Consider the following 15,113-nt stretch of genomic DNA (forward strand, 5'->3'; position numbering starts at 1 on the left):
CAGTGTTTATAGGTCACCGTACGGCCTTCAACAATGAGCAAAGCCAATTCCTCATAGTCAGCTATAAAAGGCCCCGAAATGATCATGACTAATGTAAAACAATTCAAACGAGAAAACTAACGGCCTAATTCATGTATAAAAATAATGAACGAAAACCAAATATGTTAAACAACAACAAACGACAACCATTGATTTACAGGCTCCTGATTTGGGACAGGCACATACAGAATGTGGTGGGGTTAAACTCATTTGAAGGCGCCAACCCTCCCCTAACCTTGGACAGTGGTGTAACAGTACAACATAAGAACAAACTATAAAAATCAGTTGAAAAAAGGCTTAACTCATCAGATGAATACAAATAGAAATACATCTAACAAAAACGCTAAGTGGTCGTGGACGGGTACTTATACATCCCCACAACAAAGTACAGATCTATGTCAGATTGATTAGATAGTTTATTTATTTTCTATGCAAATGTCATGAATTGTTTTAATTTTCTAACCATGAAAAGCGCAAAAAGGTAAATTGATTATGTAAGGGGACATAATTTAACTGAATGCATACATGAGAAAGAGATAAACAGCTAACTAAAAGATATATTCTAGTACTTGTATTGTCAAAAGATCTAAAATTAATAGTTTACTGCCATCTAAAGAATTGTATTATGTTGCCTACATAACCTAGAAATGTTAAATTGAATGTAAGGCATGCTGTAAAATGTGGAATGGACGTTACTATCTTTCCATGATTTGTTACTTATACTGTTTCTTTCAGTCAGATTAACTAGAAATAGGGTTGGCAACCCAAAAATTCCCCCTGAATCACAATGTTTTACTCCTGTGCTAATTTGAAAAATTATATAATTGGTATTTGTTAACTCCTTAAGTAAACATGAAAGATGAAAAAAAAGTGAAAATCTGCCAGCTGGGGTAGGGGTATAATTTTTACATTTTCGGAAAGGGGGGGGGGGGATGGTAAGAAACAAGTGCAGACTAGTATACTTTATTGATATGTTTCCTAGTAAAAAGTCTATTCATCATAGATGTCATGACTGGTTTTAAGTTTGGGATGTCTTTGTTAAGATGGCACGGTAGTATTTACATTTCTAGGTTGCTCTCTTGTGTAACCTATTCAATGTATCTGAACACTGTAATTGGACACAAAATACTTTATCTACTGATAATACTTTCCCTAGCTGAGAGAGGAATCAGATGTAGTAAATATGAAATTATTTTACATACAGTTGAAAATTAATTTTTGAGAATATTTTTTTAATTTTTCTCTGCATGATAACATACCTTAAAGCACTAGTTGCCTAAGGTTTATAAAGATAGCAGAAAAAGTAAATGGTCATCATACGTATTCAAATTTATTTCTGAATATTATAATGAAAGTTGTTTAGTTAACTGTGTATATAGGTTTTTGGGCACTGTTGGAAGAGGTGAAAATTCTAAAAAGGCGATCATTATCCCTTTAGACCAGGAAATACTACCCTGCCACATTCAAACGCACATGTGATTAATTGATTTGTAAATAAAAAGTCAATAATCGTGATGAAAATATGCAGTTGTTGTGTTAGCTCCTGTTCTAGGAAGCAATAAATCAAATCTTTCATGAAATGACCACACACACATCAATATTTGCTAAGAACCATCGTCATCACCGAACCTTGGTTCAAAAGGCATGGAATTATCCCTGTCTTGGATGAACTCAATTGTAAATTCCACTGAACTAATTTTGAAAAATTACAGACTGAAGTATTTGATTTTGATGAAAGTTGCAGTTGATGCAATGCTTCCTAAATATAGATATGGATTTAAATGGAAGTTCACGCAGACAAAAGCTGACTTGAAGAAAATAACCAAAGTTAACGAAGCCATAGTGACACAAACATGTCTGATATAGTCCCGTCACCAATATATTAAACTATATGTATTATAGCATTTGTTACTATTCTCTTTTTTCGATTAAGTAACCCAGTTTTAACATGTACATAATGTGCAGCTTCTAAATCACACAATTAAAAAATAAAACATATTTTGCTCTTTCTCTTGTGGAGCGCTCGCCTGTAAAAAAAAATAGAATAAAAAAGATTTGCTCACTCGCCCCAAATTTTTGGGAGCAGATGTTCATCAATTTGCTGTGGCCTTAGAACTTTACTGAAAACATGTAAATCCTTAGCCATTAAATGTCTTGTTAGCTTGTAATTCAGGAAATTCACCAAAAAAAGGATATCCATGGAATATATTTTGCTTTGTTAATATCGGTATAAATTTGTTGTTTTTCTGCCTCACACAATATTTCATTATCATTACAATCCAGTCACGTCTCAGTCATTACAACTGAACGGACGTGCTGGGTCAGCTCTCCTTTACCCGCTATCTTCGATTAGGGTTTACTGTTGGATGGATCAACGACTTACTACTTTCGATGACAGAAACCAATCCAACGCTGTACAGACTACGTTAGGCTATAATCCGCGTAGGGCTAATTCCCGCGTCAACATACACTCCAAAACCCATTATGGATGGGGGAGTGGTATGCCGAGTGACGTCCGAGGGCTGTATCCTAGGTGTTAGATGATGGACCACCATTTCACTGTCTCACGACTTTGGTCCTGATAATGCTTCCTGTCATCGTTAATACTACGTCCGAGACTCATCTACCAGTACTCCATCATCGAGGTTAGCGGGCTGCAAAGCTGACCTAATGGCCCTGAAAGCAGCCGTTGTGAAGACATAACATCAAAATAGTCAACAAAAGAAAAACCAAAACAAATCACAAAACCAAGATGGCGGCCTACCAAAATGGCGTCCACCACCTGTTCCTGACAGATGGCACAAAATTATTTAAACGCTCACCAAACGCCTTCAGGCACCGAGCCGACCGTGCGAGGGATGTATATCCAGTCAAGGTCGTTAAACACTTCCATTTGTTGTCACACAATATTATGCAAACGGGGCGCTTTCGGATATGTTATTTCCCAAGGTATAGATCCACTCTTGTGGTCAAATTCATTCAATTTTAGTTTTAGTCACTGTTATGTAAATTTGTCGTTAGGGGTTTTCTTCGATAGTCTGTGTATCACTGATGCCTTTTTCAAAGATGAAAAAACTACCTTCCTGTTACAAGCATCCTGCACAATGGATGCATAGTAGCATGTTTCGCTGGTTGAATATAGAGATAGCAATCGTATGTGAACCTCAACTACTATTTTGTCAATATAACGGAACTATGTACAACTGTCATACAAATGGAAGGTTTATCTAGCTATGAAACCAGGTTTAACATGCCTGTACTAAGTTAGGAATTTGATAGTTGTTTTAAACTCGTCCGCTGATTTTTGTCATTTTTTATGGAATTTACTGTTCTGTATTTTGTTTCAAACTTTTTTCATAATCCTCTATAGAAACAGTATTAAAGTTAGGTTAATGATGCATGACGGAGAAAACGTTTAAAATTACCTAATCTTTCAAATCAACATTTGAATAAACTTATTCTACAAGGTTATCAATTAAACACTGTTATCATGGTTATCAGATCTTTTAATATTGATCTATTGGTAATAACATTGATTTTGTAATTAATAAATTAAAACATTACTTAATATATAGCATTGCTATATTAACACTCACGCTTCTACACTTTTCAATATTTATATTTTGCCATTGCACACTGTCATGTGTTTTCTCAGACTGTCATGACGTGTTTTAACTACATCTTAGTCTGTGATTTATTTATTAACTGTTATTGGCATTACACTAGCTTTCAGTAACTGGGAGAGCGTGCAACTGGTGCTTCAGACTTACATTAGAACTAGGGTCCAGTTGTGTATCCAAATGTTGATCGAAGACACCTTTTGTAAATTAGTATTGATAAAACAGTCAAAGTAGACTTTGGCCAGTCAAGGATTATTGTTGATACGACTCGCACGTCCAGATCAAAATTATAATCTCAAAATTAAGTATGTGTCATAATCTATGACATAACACTGATATATAAAAGTCTGTGTATGTTGTTGATATCAGGCTTTACTGGATGAATACCAGACTCAGCGCTCTTCGTCCATAGTTAAAACATGAAATAAACAAAATTAAAATGTAAAATAATGAAAAAAAAAACATTGTCATTATATAACAAACTCGATATAACAATAGAACAATAAACATAACACATGTTAAGGTACAGTGTATAACATGCGATAATTTAATTTTTTTCTTCAGTCAATCAACCATAAAACATATATATCATGTATTAAACGGAGAGTATGAACTTTAAACTATTATCATTGTTTTGATAACTTATGTCTTGTCCATTTATATTCTTAATAGTAAAACTATCATAAATTATAAACAAACGACCTTACAATGCTTTAGTATTGGTATAAAAATTAACAATTAAGTTCATCGCAACCCAAAACTACATGAACTATACTAGTAAACATAATTTTACTAATACATTAGCAACATGTATTAAAATACTGAAAAACATGTGAAAGTAGCTACATGTCTAAAAATACTGGCAATTATAGCGATTAGGCTCAATTACAAAATATTTTATTCCAAACCAATCACCATGACGAAAATAACAAAGTAGCATGAGTTTCATGACAACGCATAAAACAATTACCACTACATAATAACATATTTGCAAACGCAAATACACATGTACAAAGGTCATAAGTCCAAGCTACCACGACCTCTGCAAAAAATAGCATGTGTTTCATGACGAAGCATAAAACAATACCCACTACATAATAATATATTTGCAAAAGCAAATACACATGTACAAAGGTCATAAGTCCAAGCTACCACGACCTTTGCAAAAAAAAAAAAAAATACACAAATGTCATAAATCCAAGTTACCACGACCTCTGCAAAAATAAATACACAGAAGCCATAAGTACAAGCAACAACGCCCTCTGCAACAATTCAAATATCGTCCACATTACCCAAACAGGCAAATTGATTTGTAATGAATAAGCAATGGATTGTGATACAGGCAAGGGACATATCCTTTTATACCGTAAACATAAAGCAAACAAGGTACACGTGCATACATTACATACTGACAATTATAGCGAATAGGCTAACCTACAAAATTATTTGCTCAAAACCAATCACCGTGACGATATTTACGAAAGTAGCATGAGTTTCATGACATAGCATAAAAAAATAAACACTACATAAAAACACATTTGCAAAAGTAAATACACAGAGGTCATAAGTACAAGCAACCATGCCTTCTGCACCAATTTAGATATTGTCCACCTTACCCAAAACAAGTAAGGCAAATTGGTTTGTAACACAATAAACAATAGCTCAGTCTTATTACTTAAACTGTCTGCCTCTTTCATATTAGAGTGTTTAAATGTAAGCAATAATTTAATAATATAATATATAAGTATGTGTTGCCAATGAGACAATATGTCACCATACAGCCTTCAACAATGCACAACACAAATAGCGTATAGCGTATAGTAGGCTAAGCAGGCCCCGGTAAGAACAATATTAAACAATTCAAACAAAAAAACCAACCGCCTGATTTAAAACGAAAAACGAATATGACAGACATGGACCAACACCAACCCAAAACAAGTAAGGCAAATTGGTTTGTAACACAATAAACAATAGCTCAGTCTTATTACTTAAACTGTCTGCCTCTTTCATATTAGAGTGTCTAAATGTAAGCAATAATTTAATAATATAATATATAAGTATGTGTTGCCAATGAGACAATAGGTCACCGTACAGCCTTCAACAATGCACAACACAAATATCGTATAGTAGGCTAAGCAGGCCCCGGTAAGAACAATATTAAACAATTCAAACGAGAAAACCAACCGCCTGATTTAAAACGAAAAACGAATATGACTGACATGGACCAACACCAACCTTTGAATTGTCTATTTCAAACATAAACATGTCGAAACAGGGTTATTTCAATGTTGAACTGTGAGGTTGTTTCAGTGTTGAGTTTCAACCTACATTCAATAAAAAATCAACGTTGAAAAAACGTAGAAAAATAAGAGTATCTCAATATCACCTTTTCAATGACATCTCAAATTTCAAAACTAACAGTTCATTCAACGTAATTTCAACGTTGTGTAAACTTTGAAGTGCCTGCTTGGTTGTTTTACATTACCAAAATGATGAACTTTGCAAACGAAATTATATCTCGTGCCTAACTTCTTCGGGTAGGTTCTATTATGCTGAATATCATGTAAAAATACAACATCGGGTTTATTATCAGCTATCATTTTCCGTAAGTATGGTAAATAAGTACATTTTGATCTCAAACGCACAGTGTCACCACCAAAACCAAAAATATTTTTACCCCAATATCTCTTTCACAAGAGACAAATTTGACCAACTGCGACGTGTATTGCATAAAACAAGATCGTGTAATCTATACAAATGAAAGAGTGGTCAAAAAGCAACTGTTCGTTTGTCCATAATGTAAGCATAAAATAGTTAAAACACAAAAATATGGTTCAATTTTACCTCAAATTGCAAAAAGGAAATCACTCCAGTCCAAAATTATCCATAAAATTTAAATTGTTCACAAATTTTTTGATAAGAATTACAAGTTAACAAGTCAAAAGCTGATGATAAAAGGAAGTGCCCACAATGCACATACACGCGAGCATACACGTGAACTTGTGCTGACCCCGCAAGATCATTGACCAATAAGAAAGATGTAACGACCTTGACATCGTTACCAATGAAACACTAAGAGACTTGTTATACAAGGGACCAAAATATAGAATTTTCCAGCCCATCAACTGGAAAAAGAACTTCTAGTTACTGATGGATGCAGTTGAGGACTATGCTAGAAAATGGGTAAAGCGCGAACCAGACGAACCAGAACTGGACGCTTTGTCTGAATGGATCAAGCTATTCGATCATGCATTCAGAAGCGCATTCAGAAACTACGATGTACTATGAGCACAAGGGTTTCTAACCCTTTCAAAAATCCGGAGGTTGTGGATGCTTTATCCTCTTTGCATGACAAATATGTCGTTGTTCCAGCAGATAAAGCCTCCAATAATATTGTCTTCATATGTAAAAGCCATTATTTGCAATGTTTCACAACAGAGCTTGAAATAAACAGCACAACTGGTAATCCTACATATTCTTTAACATCATTTACAAAGGATGAAATTTTACAAAATCACAAATCTGTCCTTCTTTCTTTTGGTCTCAACATCAAAGAAAACAAAGAAAATTTACCGTCATTATACTGGATACCAAAACTTCACAAAACTCCATATAAAGAACGATACATAGCTGGATCATCAAAATGTTCGACTAAACATCTTTCTAAAGTACTGACTACTATTCTTTCTACAGTAAAAGATGGCCTTCAAAAATATTGTGATGAGATATATTCTACCAGTGGTGTTAACCAGATGTGGATTCTTAAAAATTATAAAGATCTACTACTGCTTAATCTTATGTCACAATCTTTGCAATTTTGCAGCAACATTAAGACTTTTGATTTTTCTACGCTTTCCACTACTATTCCCCATGCTCAATTGAAAGATCGACTTCACCATCTCATTAAACAGAACTTTTTCTATAAAAATGGGAATCGTAGATACAAATTTCTTGTTTTGGGTTATAATAACTCTTATTTTGTGAAGAATCACACTGAAACTACCAGAAAATATACTGAAGATGATATTATCAAAATGCTGGACTTTTTGATCGACAATATATTTGTTGAGTTTGGAGGATTGATATTTCAACAGACAGTCGGTATTCCAATGGGTACTAATTGTGCACCCCTACTGGCCGATTTGTTTTTGTATTCGTATGAAGCAGAATTCATTCAGAACCTTCTAAAAGACAAAAAGAAAAAGCACCTTGCGAAATTCATTAATTTTTCTTTCAGATATATTGATGATGTCCTATCACTAAATAACCCATAATTCAGCCAATACTTGCATCTCATATATCCCAGTGAACTTGAAATTAAGGATACTACTGATACTAGAAGGACTGCTTCATACTTTGATCTTTTCCTCAATATTGACATAGATGGACGACTTCACACTAAAATATATGACAAACGGGACGATTTTAACTTCCCAATTATCAATTTCCCATTTCTCAGTAGTAACATACCCTCTGCCCCATCGAATGGTGTTTACATATCTCAGTTGATACGTTATGCTTGAGCATGTTCACACTATACGGACTTCATATACAGGAGTGTACTCCTTACGCAGAAACTGCTCCAAAGAAGTATGAGGAGGAAAGATTAAAAATAACACTCCGTAAATTTTATGGACACCATCACGAATTGGTTTATCCATACGATGTGTCTTTGTCTAAACTAACTAAGGACATTGTAACCACGTCTTAGATTATATAGTTTACCATTTACGTCGTCTGGTCTTTTAAGTACCGAACACGATGTTGTATTTGTCATTCTGATCGGATACTGTTTAATGTCTTATCGTTTGTAGTTTTTTTATTTTCTATTCGTATGTAAAAGTATAGATGATTAATTTCCCGGATCATTTGTAAGATTTTAGTATAAAGCAACTAAACGTACACGATTTATTTGTTTTACAGTTTGATTCAGGAGAAATACCGACATAGCTAGATAATACTATTAATTATCTAATTACTAACACAATTCTGTATTAATAGTGTTGTAATTGTTATAAAATACATCAAATACGATAATTTCAAACCTAATCTTGAACTACATTTTGTATATCAAATTTTTAGAAATTTACCTATGACATCACTTTTGTGGCGTCGATCAAGTCGTGTGATAGGCAATACGTGGATCTGTTGTGCTGTTTTAATGTGCTACCCTAGGTTGTTTTACGTGTTCGCTTTTATTCTGTGGTTAGTCAACACTTCGGTGCTGACATGAATATTAATTATATGGTAATTTTTTTTTATAAATTTACTGTTTGCAAAAGTATGAATTATTCTAAATACTAAGGATTTTCTTATTCCAGGCATAGATAACCTTAGCCGTATTTGGCACAACTTTTTGGAATTTTGGGTCATCAGTGCTCTTTAACTTTATACTTGTTTGGCTTTCGGGCTATTTTGATCTGAGCGTCACTAATGAGACTTATGTAGATGAAACGCGCGTCTGGCGTCTTAAATTATCAGCCTGGCACCTTAGATAACTATTAGAATGTCGAATGTATTATTGTATTGTTTATTTGTTTATTTCTCTGTCTTGAATGTTCTTGCATTTATTTGTACTGTAGTCCTGTCATGTAATGTTGTCCTTTTAGTGTTATATTTAACATTGCCATATCAGCGCGAGGTTTGGCTAGCCACAAAACCAGGTTCAACACACCATTTTTTTTTTCTTAAAATGTCCTGTACCAAGTCAGGAAAATGGCAGTTGTTATCTTATAGTTCGTTTCTGTGTGTGTTACATTGTCGTTTGGTCTTTTGTTGCACTTTAGTGTTTCTGTTGTTTCGATGATTTCCTCTTATAGTTGATGTGTTTCCCTCGGTTTTAGTTTGTAACCCGGATTTGTTTTCTCTCAATCGATTTATGAATTTCGAACAGCGGTATACTACTGTTGCCTTTATTATTCAATCATGCACTGGTCAGTAGTGAAATTTCTCTACACGTGAACACATGTTATCTAATTTCAACAATTTATCGTTTATTTAAGTGTGACAAATCTGACCCATTGACCAGTACAGAGATCGACATCATAAATTTACAGTAAAAATAGCTCCCTCTTTATTTAAGTCTGAGTAATAAACAGTACAGAAGTATCTTCCTTGCTGTCTTAAATGATTTTATTCAGCTTTTCAATTATATATTAGTCGTTATTGGCCTTATACTAGCTTTCAGTAACTGGAATTTCTCTTATATCGGTACTTTGTGTCTTTCTATTTTATCAGTAGAAAAAGAGAGGCGACAGATACATAAGGGACATTCAAACTCATAAGTCAAAAATAATCTGACAACGCCATGACTAAAATAGAAAAAGACAAACAGACAAACAGACAAACAATAATACACAACACACTACATAGAAAACTGGAGACTGAGCAAACGGCCCCCACCAAAAACTGAGGGTGATATCAGGTACTCCGGAAGGGTAAGCAGATCCTGCTCTACATGTGGCATCCGTGGTGTCTAAAACAAAGGATATGGGGTATCCATCCATGACACAAAATCAGTATATGCACAGCAAAAACACAAAAATTGAAAGTAACAGAGCTTTTGTTGCTGTTCTTCGTCTTAATGTCACAGTGAGGCCTTTTTGTTTTTTATGTGCTTTGTGATGAGTGAAGTTTTTTTAACTGATTTTTATAGAATAGTCTTATGTTGTAGTGTTAACGTTTTGGTGGGGTAAGTTTAGCTCAGTCTTTAGTTTTGTTTTTATGGATTTGTATACTATTGTTCGTCTTTTGGTCGTTTTTCGTTATTTGCTATGACGTTATCAGTTTATCATCGACTTATGAGTTTGAATATTTTTCTTGTATTCTCCGCCTCTCGTTTACAAAACTATCCCTGGTTAGGGTGAGATTGAGTGCTCGCAAACATTCTTTTAACCCATCAACATGTTAAATGTGCCTGTCCTAAGTCAGTAGCCTATAATTCAGTGGTTGTCGTTGGTTGTTGTCTATATATTAATTGTTTTGTACATAAATAAAGCTAGACTGGTTCTCCTGTCTAGATAAATGTTCATATTACATATAAAAAAAGGTGATTATACATAGCTGGAACCCAGTCTCAAATAAGGCCACTAGTTTTTCTTTTTAAATTGTTTTACATTTTGTCATATTAGAGATTTCCAATAAAATGACATACGTACCTAACTCGACGTACGCACGTAACGGGACCGGTGATTGCTAACCTATTAATTTTGTTAAATGCGTCACTTAAGTTTTAACTAAGTATTCCTAAACTATTAAACCCATTCATGATAAATTTTATCAATATCAAGTATTTCTAAGATGATGAAAAACGAAAGAAATCATGATTTTATATATCACGTGATTATTGAGATTCCCGCCAAAACTTCACTGACATAAGACCACGTATATACACGTATCTTTACCTATCATACAATTGATTTGAGTCGTCTATCATGGTTTTGACCATGACTTTATTTTTCGATATACTTTGCAAATGAACCATTTATTATTTAATATTTGACATGCTTTGGTTTTTCGTTATCAGATTGGTGTCCTTTTTCCTTTCGTCTTTTAATGTTTTATAATATTTAATTTCCGTGGATATTTATTATTAGACAGAGATTTTTCTAGCAATTTCAGAAATATCGAATTCAAAGTGTTAGTCAGAATTTGTCTCTGTTAAAGTTGATAACTGGGATTGCATATTAAGCATCATTTCAAACTTCTTTTCTTCTGCAGTGAATCTTGGTTTTTTTACAATCTCCGATTTATTTCCTAGGGAAAACGTTCGACAAAGGGATGTGTATATTTAAAAAAATATTAATACAGTTCTTGTACTTCTTTAAATTTTAATAGTTGACATACACTTTTCTTTCAAATGAAAGTCAACATTAAAAAAAAGAATTTTGTAATTAATAATGATATATGTAAATAAATATATACACCAATTCGTTATATAGATTGAAATTTTGAAGGTGTACTTGATTAGCAATTGATGACTAATCTGCATATAAACATTGACCGCTGTGGATAGTAAACTATCAATTTATACTTTTTGTCCTTTTTGGCTAATAGCTCTTCATTTTTTTAATAAGCTTTGGATTTTCAAATATTTTGACTTTGAGCATCACTGAAGAGACATTGATTGTCGAAATGCGCATCTGGTGCAGAAAAATTGGTACCGTTTATGTTGTTACTACCACTGGGTCGATGCCTCTGCTGGTGGACTGATAGTCCCCGAGAGTATCACCAGCCCAGTAGCCAGCACTTCGGTACTGGCATGAAAATACGGATCTAGTGTTATTGAAATTTCCTGTTACAAAATGTTTGAAATTATTCAAAATTAAGGAATGTATCTCCCTCGTGCAAAGCTCTGATTCCCTGCCCGGCTTTGGCTATACTTTTTGTCCTTTTTGGCTAATAGCTCTTCATTTTTTTAATAAGCTTTGGATTTTCAAATATTTTGACTTTGAGCATCACTGAAGAGACATTGATTGTCGAAATGCGCATCTGGTGCAGAAAAATTGGTACCGTTTATGTTGTTATAGTACATAGTAATTGTCTAAAAAAATGTCCTGTCCCCAAGTATCTCTGAAAAGTGGACGAGCATGCCAATTTATATACTTGTTGCATATTTAAGACAACCATAATGCCACTTCAGTCTTAACATTAATTTTCTTTTTAAAATGTACTTTTAATAAGTAAGGCTTGGTATTGTCATAGTTGTTTTTGGATTAAGACAACTCTTACTAATCCAATAAGAAGTGGATTCTAATTTTAGTTTAAATTTTTGTCTCGCCTTAGAGGTATATATATTTATATATAAAAGTTAAACTCTACGACATATCCATGCATAGGATCACCAGTGAAGGTGATACACGGCTGAAAACACATTTTATATTAATAATTAATTTAGATATGTATATAGTTATCAAAGGTGCCAGGCTTATAATTTAATACGCCAGACGCGCGTTTCGTCTACTTAAGACTCATCAGTGACGCTCAGATCAAAATAGTTAGAAAGCCAAACAAGTATAAAACTGAAGAGCATTGAGGACCAAACATTCCATATGTAAACCAAGCTCTCTCCTTCAGGTTTTTTTAGGTTGTTCTTATGTCGTTCTGTTGCACCACTGTCCCAAGCTTAGGGGGAGGGGGTTGAATTCTCATTCCTTATGTGCCTGTCCCATGTCAGGAGCCTGTTGTTCACTTGTTGACGTTGGTTCATATCTGTTATATTTGTTTTCCGTAAATTGTTTTGTTTTAAATCAGGCCGGTAGTTTTCTCAATTGAATTGTTTCATATTTTTCAAGTTGGTTCCTTTTATAGTCGACTATACGGTATGGATTTTTCTCATTGATGAAGGCCGTACGGTTGCCTATCATTGCTTACATCCACTTCATTTCTTATTGGCAATCATATCATATCTCCTTATTTTTTTTAACTAAATACGTTTAATATTCTCAGGTAATTTAACATGTAAGAATTAGCTTTCAGTACCTGTGGGTACTTTAAGATCGGTACGCTTTGTCTTTCATTATAAAAATGTAATTGTTTTAGGCTTAATTCAATATTGATTAGTTGAGCTGTTTGCAACTGAATTTTACAGGTATTTTTCTTCTTATATTGCATCTGCTGTTACACCAGAGTGTTGAGCACTGGTAAACGCGTTTAATCAGGCCAAATTCTATATTGGCTTTCCCAAGTCAGGAGCTTTCAATTCAGTGGATGTCGTTGGTTTCTTTCTGTCATTTTTGGGTTAATTTTACTCTTGTAAAATGTTTATTTTCGTTTGAACTGTTTACATTTTTCAAAGTCAATGCCTTATATACTATAGTATCTGATAATACGGTATGAGTATTTGCTTATTGTTGACGACAGCACGAACCACTGTAGTCGTAATTTACGCCATTTGGACTCTGTTTGATAGTTGGACGCTCCAAACGGATCCCGGTATAAACATGTCGGAGTGTAAGGAATAAATCGAAAAAAAGAATGCATGCTAAGCATACTTATGCTTTTGAAGAGAAAATTGAAAATATATAAAAAGGTTTTTATCAAATACGGGATTGACTGGTAGCAGATTAGCCTCGATTACGGGTTCAATTATTTTGTTGGACCCCTTGATCGAATGATTTTAAGACTGGATTTGTCGGCTTCACCACCAAGCATGATGTGCATTCACGAGTAAGAGCAGGTGTTGGTTTAATCGAAGAAAGACAAGTGTGTCTTTGTATCGGGTACGCTAATTTACCTAGCATATACAAATGCGACTGTAAATGATGGTCATGTACAAAAAGGTATAATCATTTATCATTATCATTTCATCATCCTTAATATATATGTAATATTTGTCGATGGATATAAGACAAACATCAGTATCATCATCAGCATGAATATTATAGTTTGAGGCTAAATATTCGTCGTATTTATTATAGCTTGTAAGTATCATAGCTTGAGGCTAAATTCTTATCTTATATTTTAGCCAATTTATGTCGGGAACTTATTTTACGCATGCATCTCTTTTCTACGTAGTTTTTATAAATGTCCAAGTCAACGCTAATAGAGATCATAGAAGTATGTTTATCAAATGATCATGTCTACTCACAATTAAAACAGTTAGAAAGGGATTGACTCGTCCGACTAAAACGAAGTACAAAAACAGCAATTACTAGTATTTCCAAATAAACTCCATGTACCGATCTTAGAGTATTCACAGCTATTGAACACTATCTTAAAAACAACAACAACTAATAAATACAGAATAATTATCCAGTCTAGAATATTAATCAATTATTTCGTACTGTTACACCACTGTATTAGGTAAGTGGGCCCGTTAACATGTTTAACCCCGCCACATTATGTATGGATGTGACTGTCCCAAGTAAGGAGCCTGTAATTCAGTGGTTATCGTTTGTTGCTGTGCTTTCGTTCATTTTTTTTTGTACATTATTTAGGCCGTTAGTTTTATAGTTGTAGTTGTTTTACATTTGTCATTTTGTGGCCTCTTATAGCTGACTATTCGGTATGGGCTTTGCTCATTGTTGAAGGTCGTACGGTGGCCTATAGTTGTTAATTTCTCTGTCATTTGGTCTCTTGTGAAGAGTTGTCGAATTGGCAATCATACTACATCTTCTTTTTTGTACATATCACAAATTAAGTATAAAAGTACATAAACACTCTAGAAAAGAAAGACCTTGTTTCATGTCAAAAGCACAGAGTGTCTGTAGGACCATTAATGTTCATAAAATTGAGAATGGAAATGGGGAATGTGTCAAAGAGCCAACAACCCGACTATAGAACAGGCAACAGCCGAAGGCCACCAATAACTGTATAGCAGATTATATTAGTTTCTATTAAATGTAATGATAATTTATCAGTAAAAGATACATGATTATTTGTTAGTGGAATTATATATAGCTAAATAAATGAATGTCTATATTAAAAGAAACATCAGAAACGAGAATATATGTC

Source organism: Mytilus californianus, unplaced genomic scaffold (assembly GCF_021869535.1).
Source record: "Mytilus californianus isolate M0D057914Y unplaced genomic scaffold, xbMytCali1.0.p SCAF_5, whole genome shotgun sequence".
In the NCBI taxonomy this organism is placed as follows: Eukaryota; Metazoa; Mollusca; class Bivalvia; order Mytilida; family Mytilidae; genus Mytilus; species Mytilus californianus.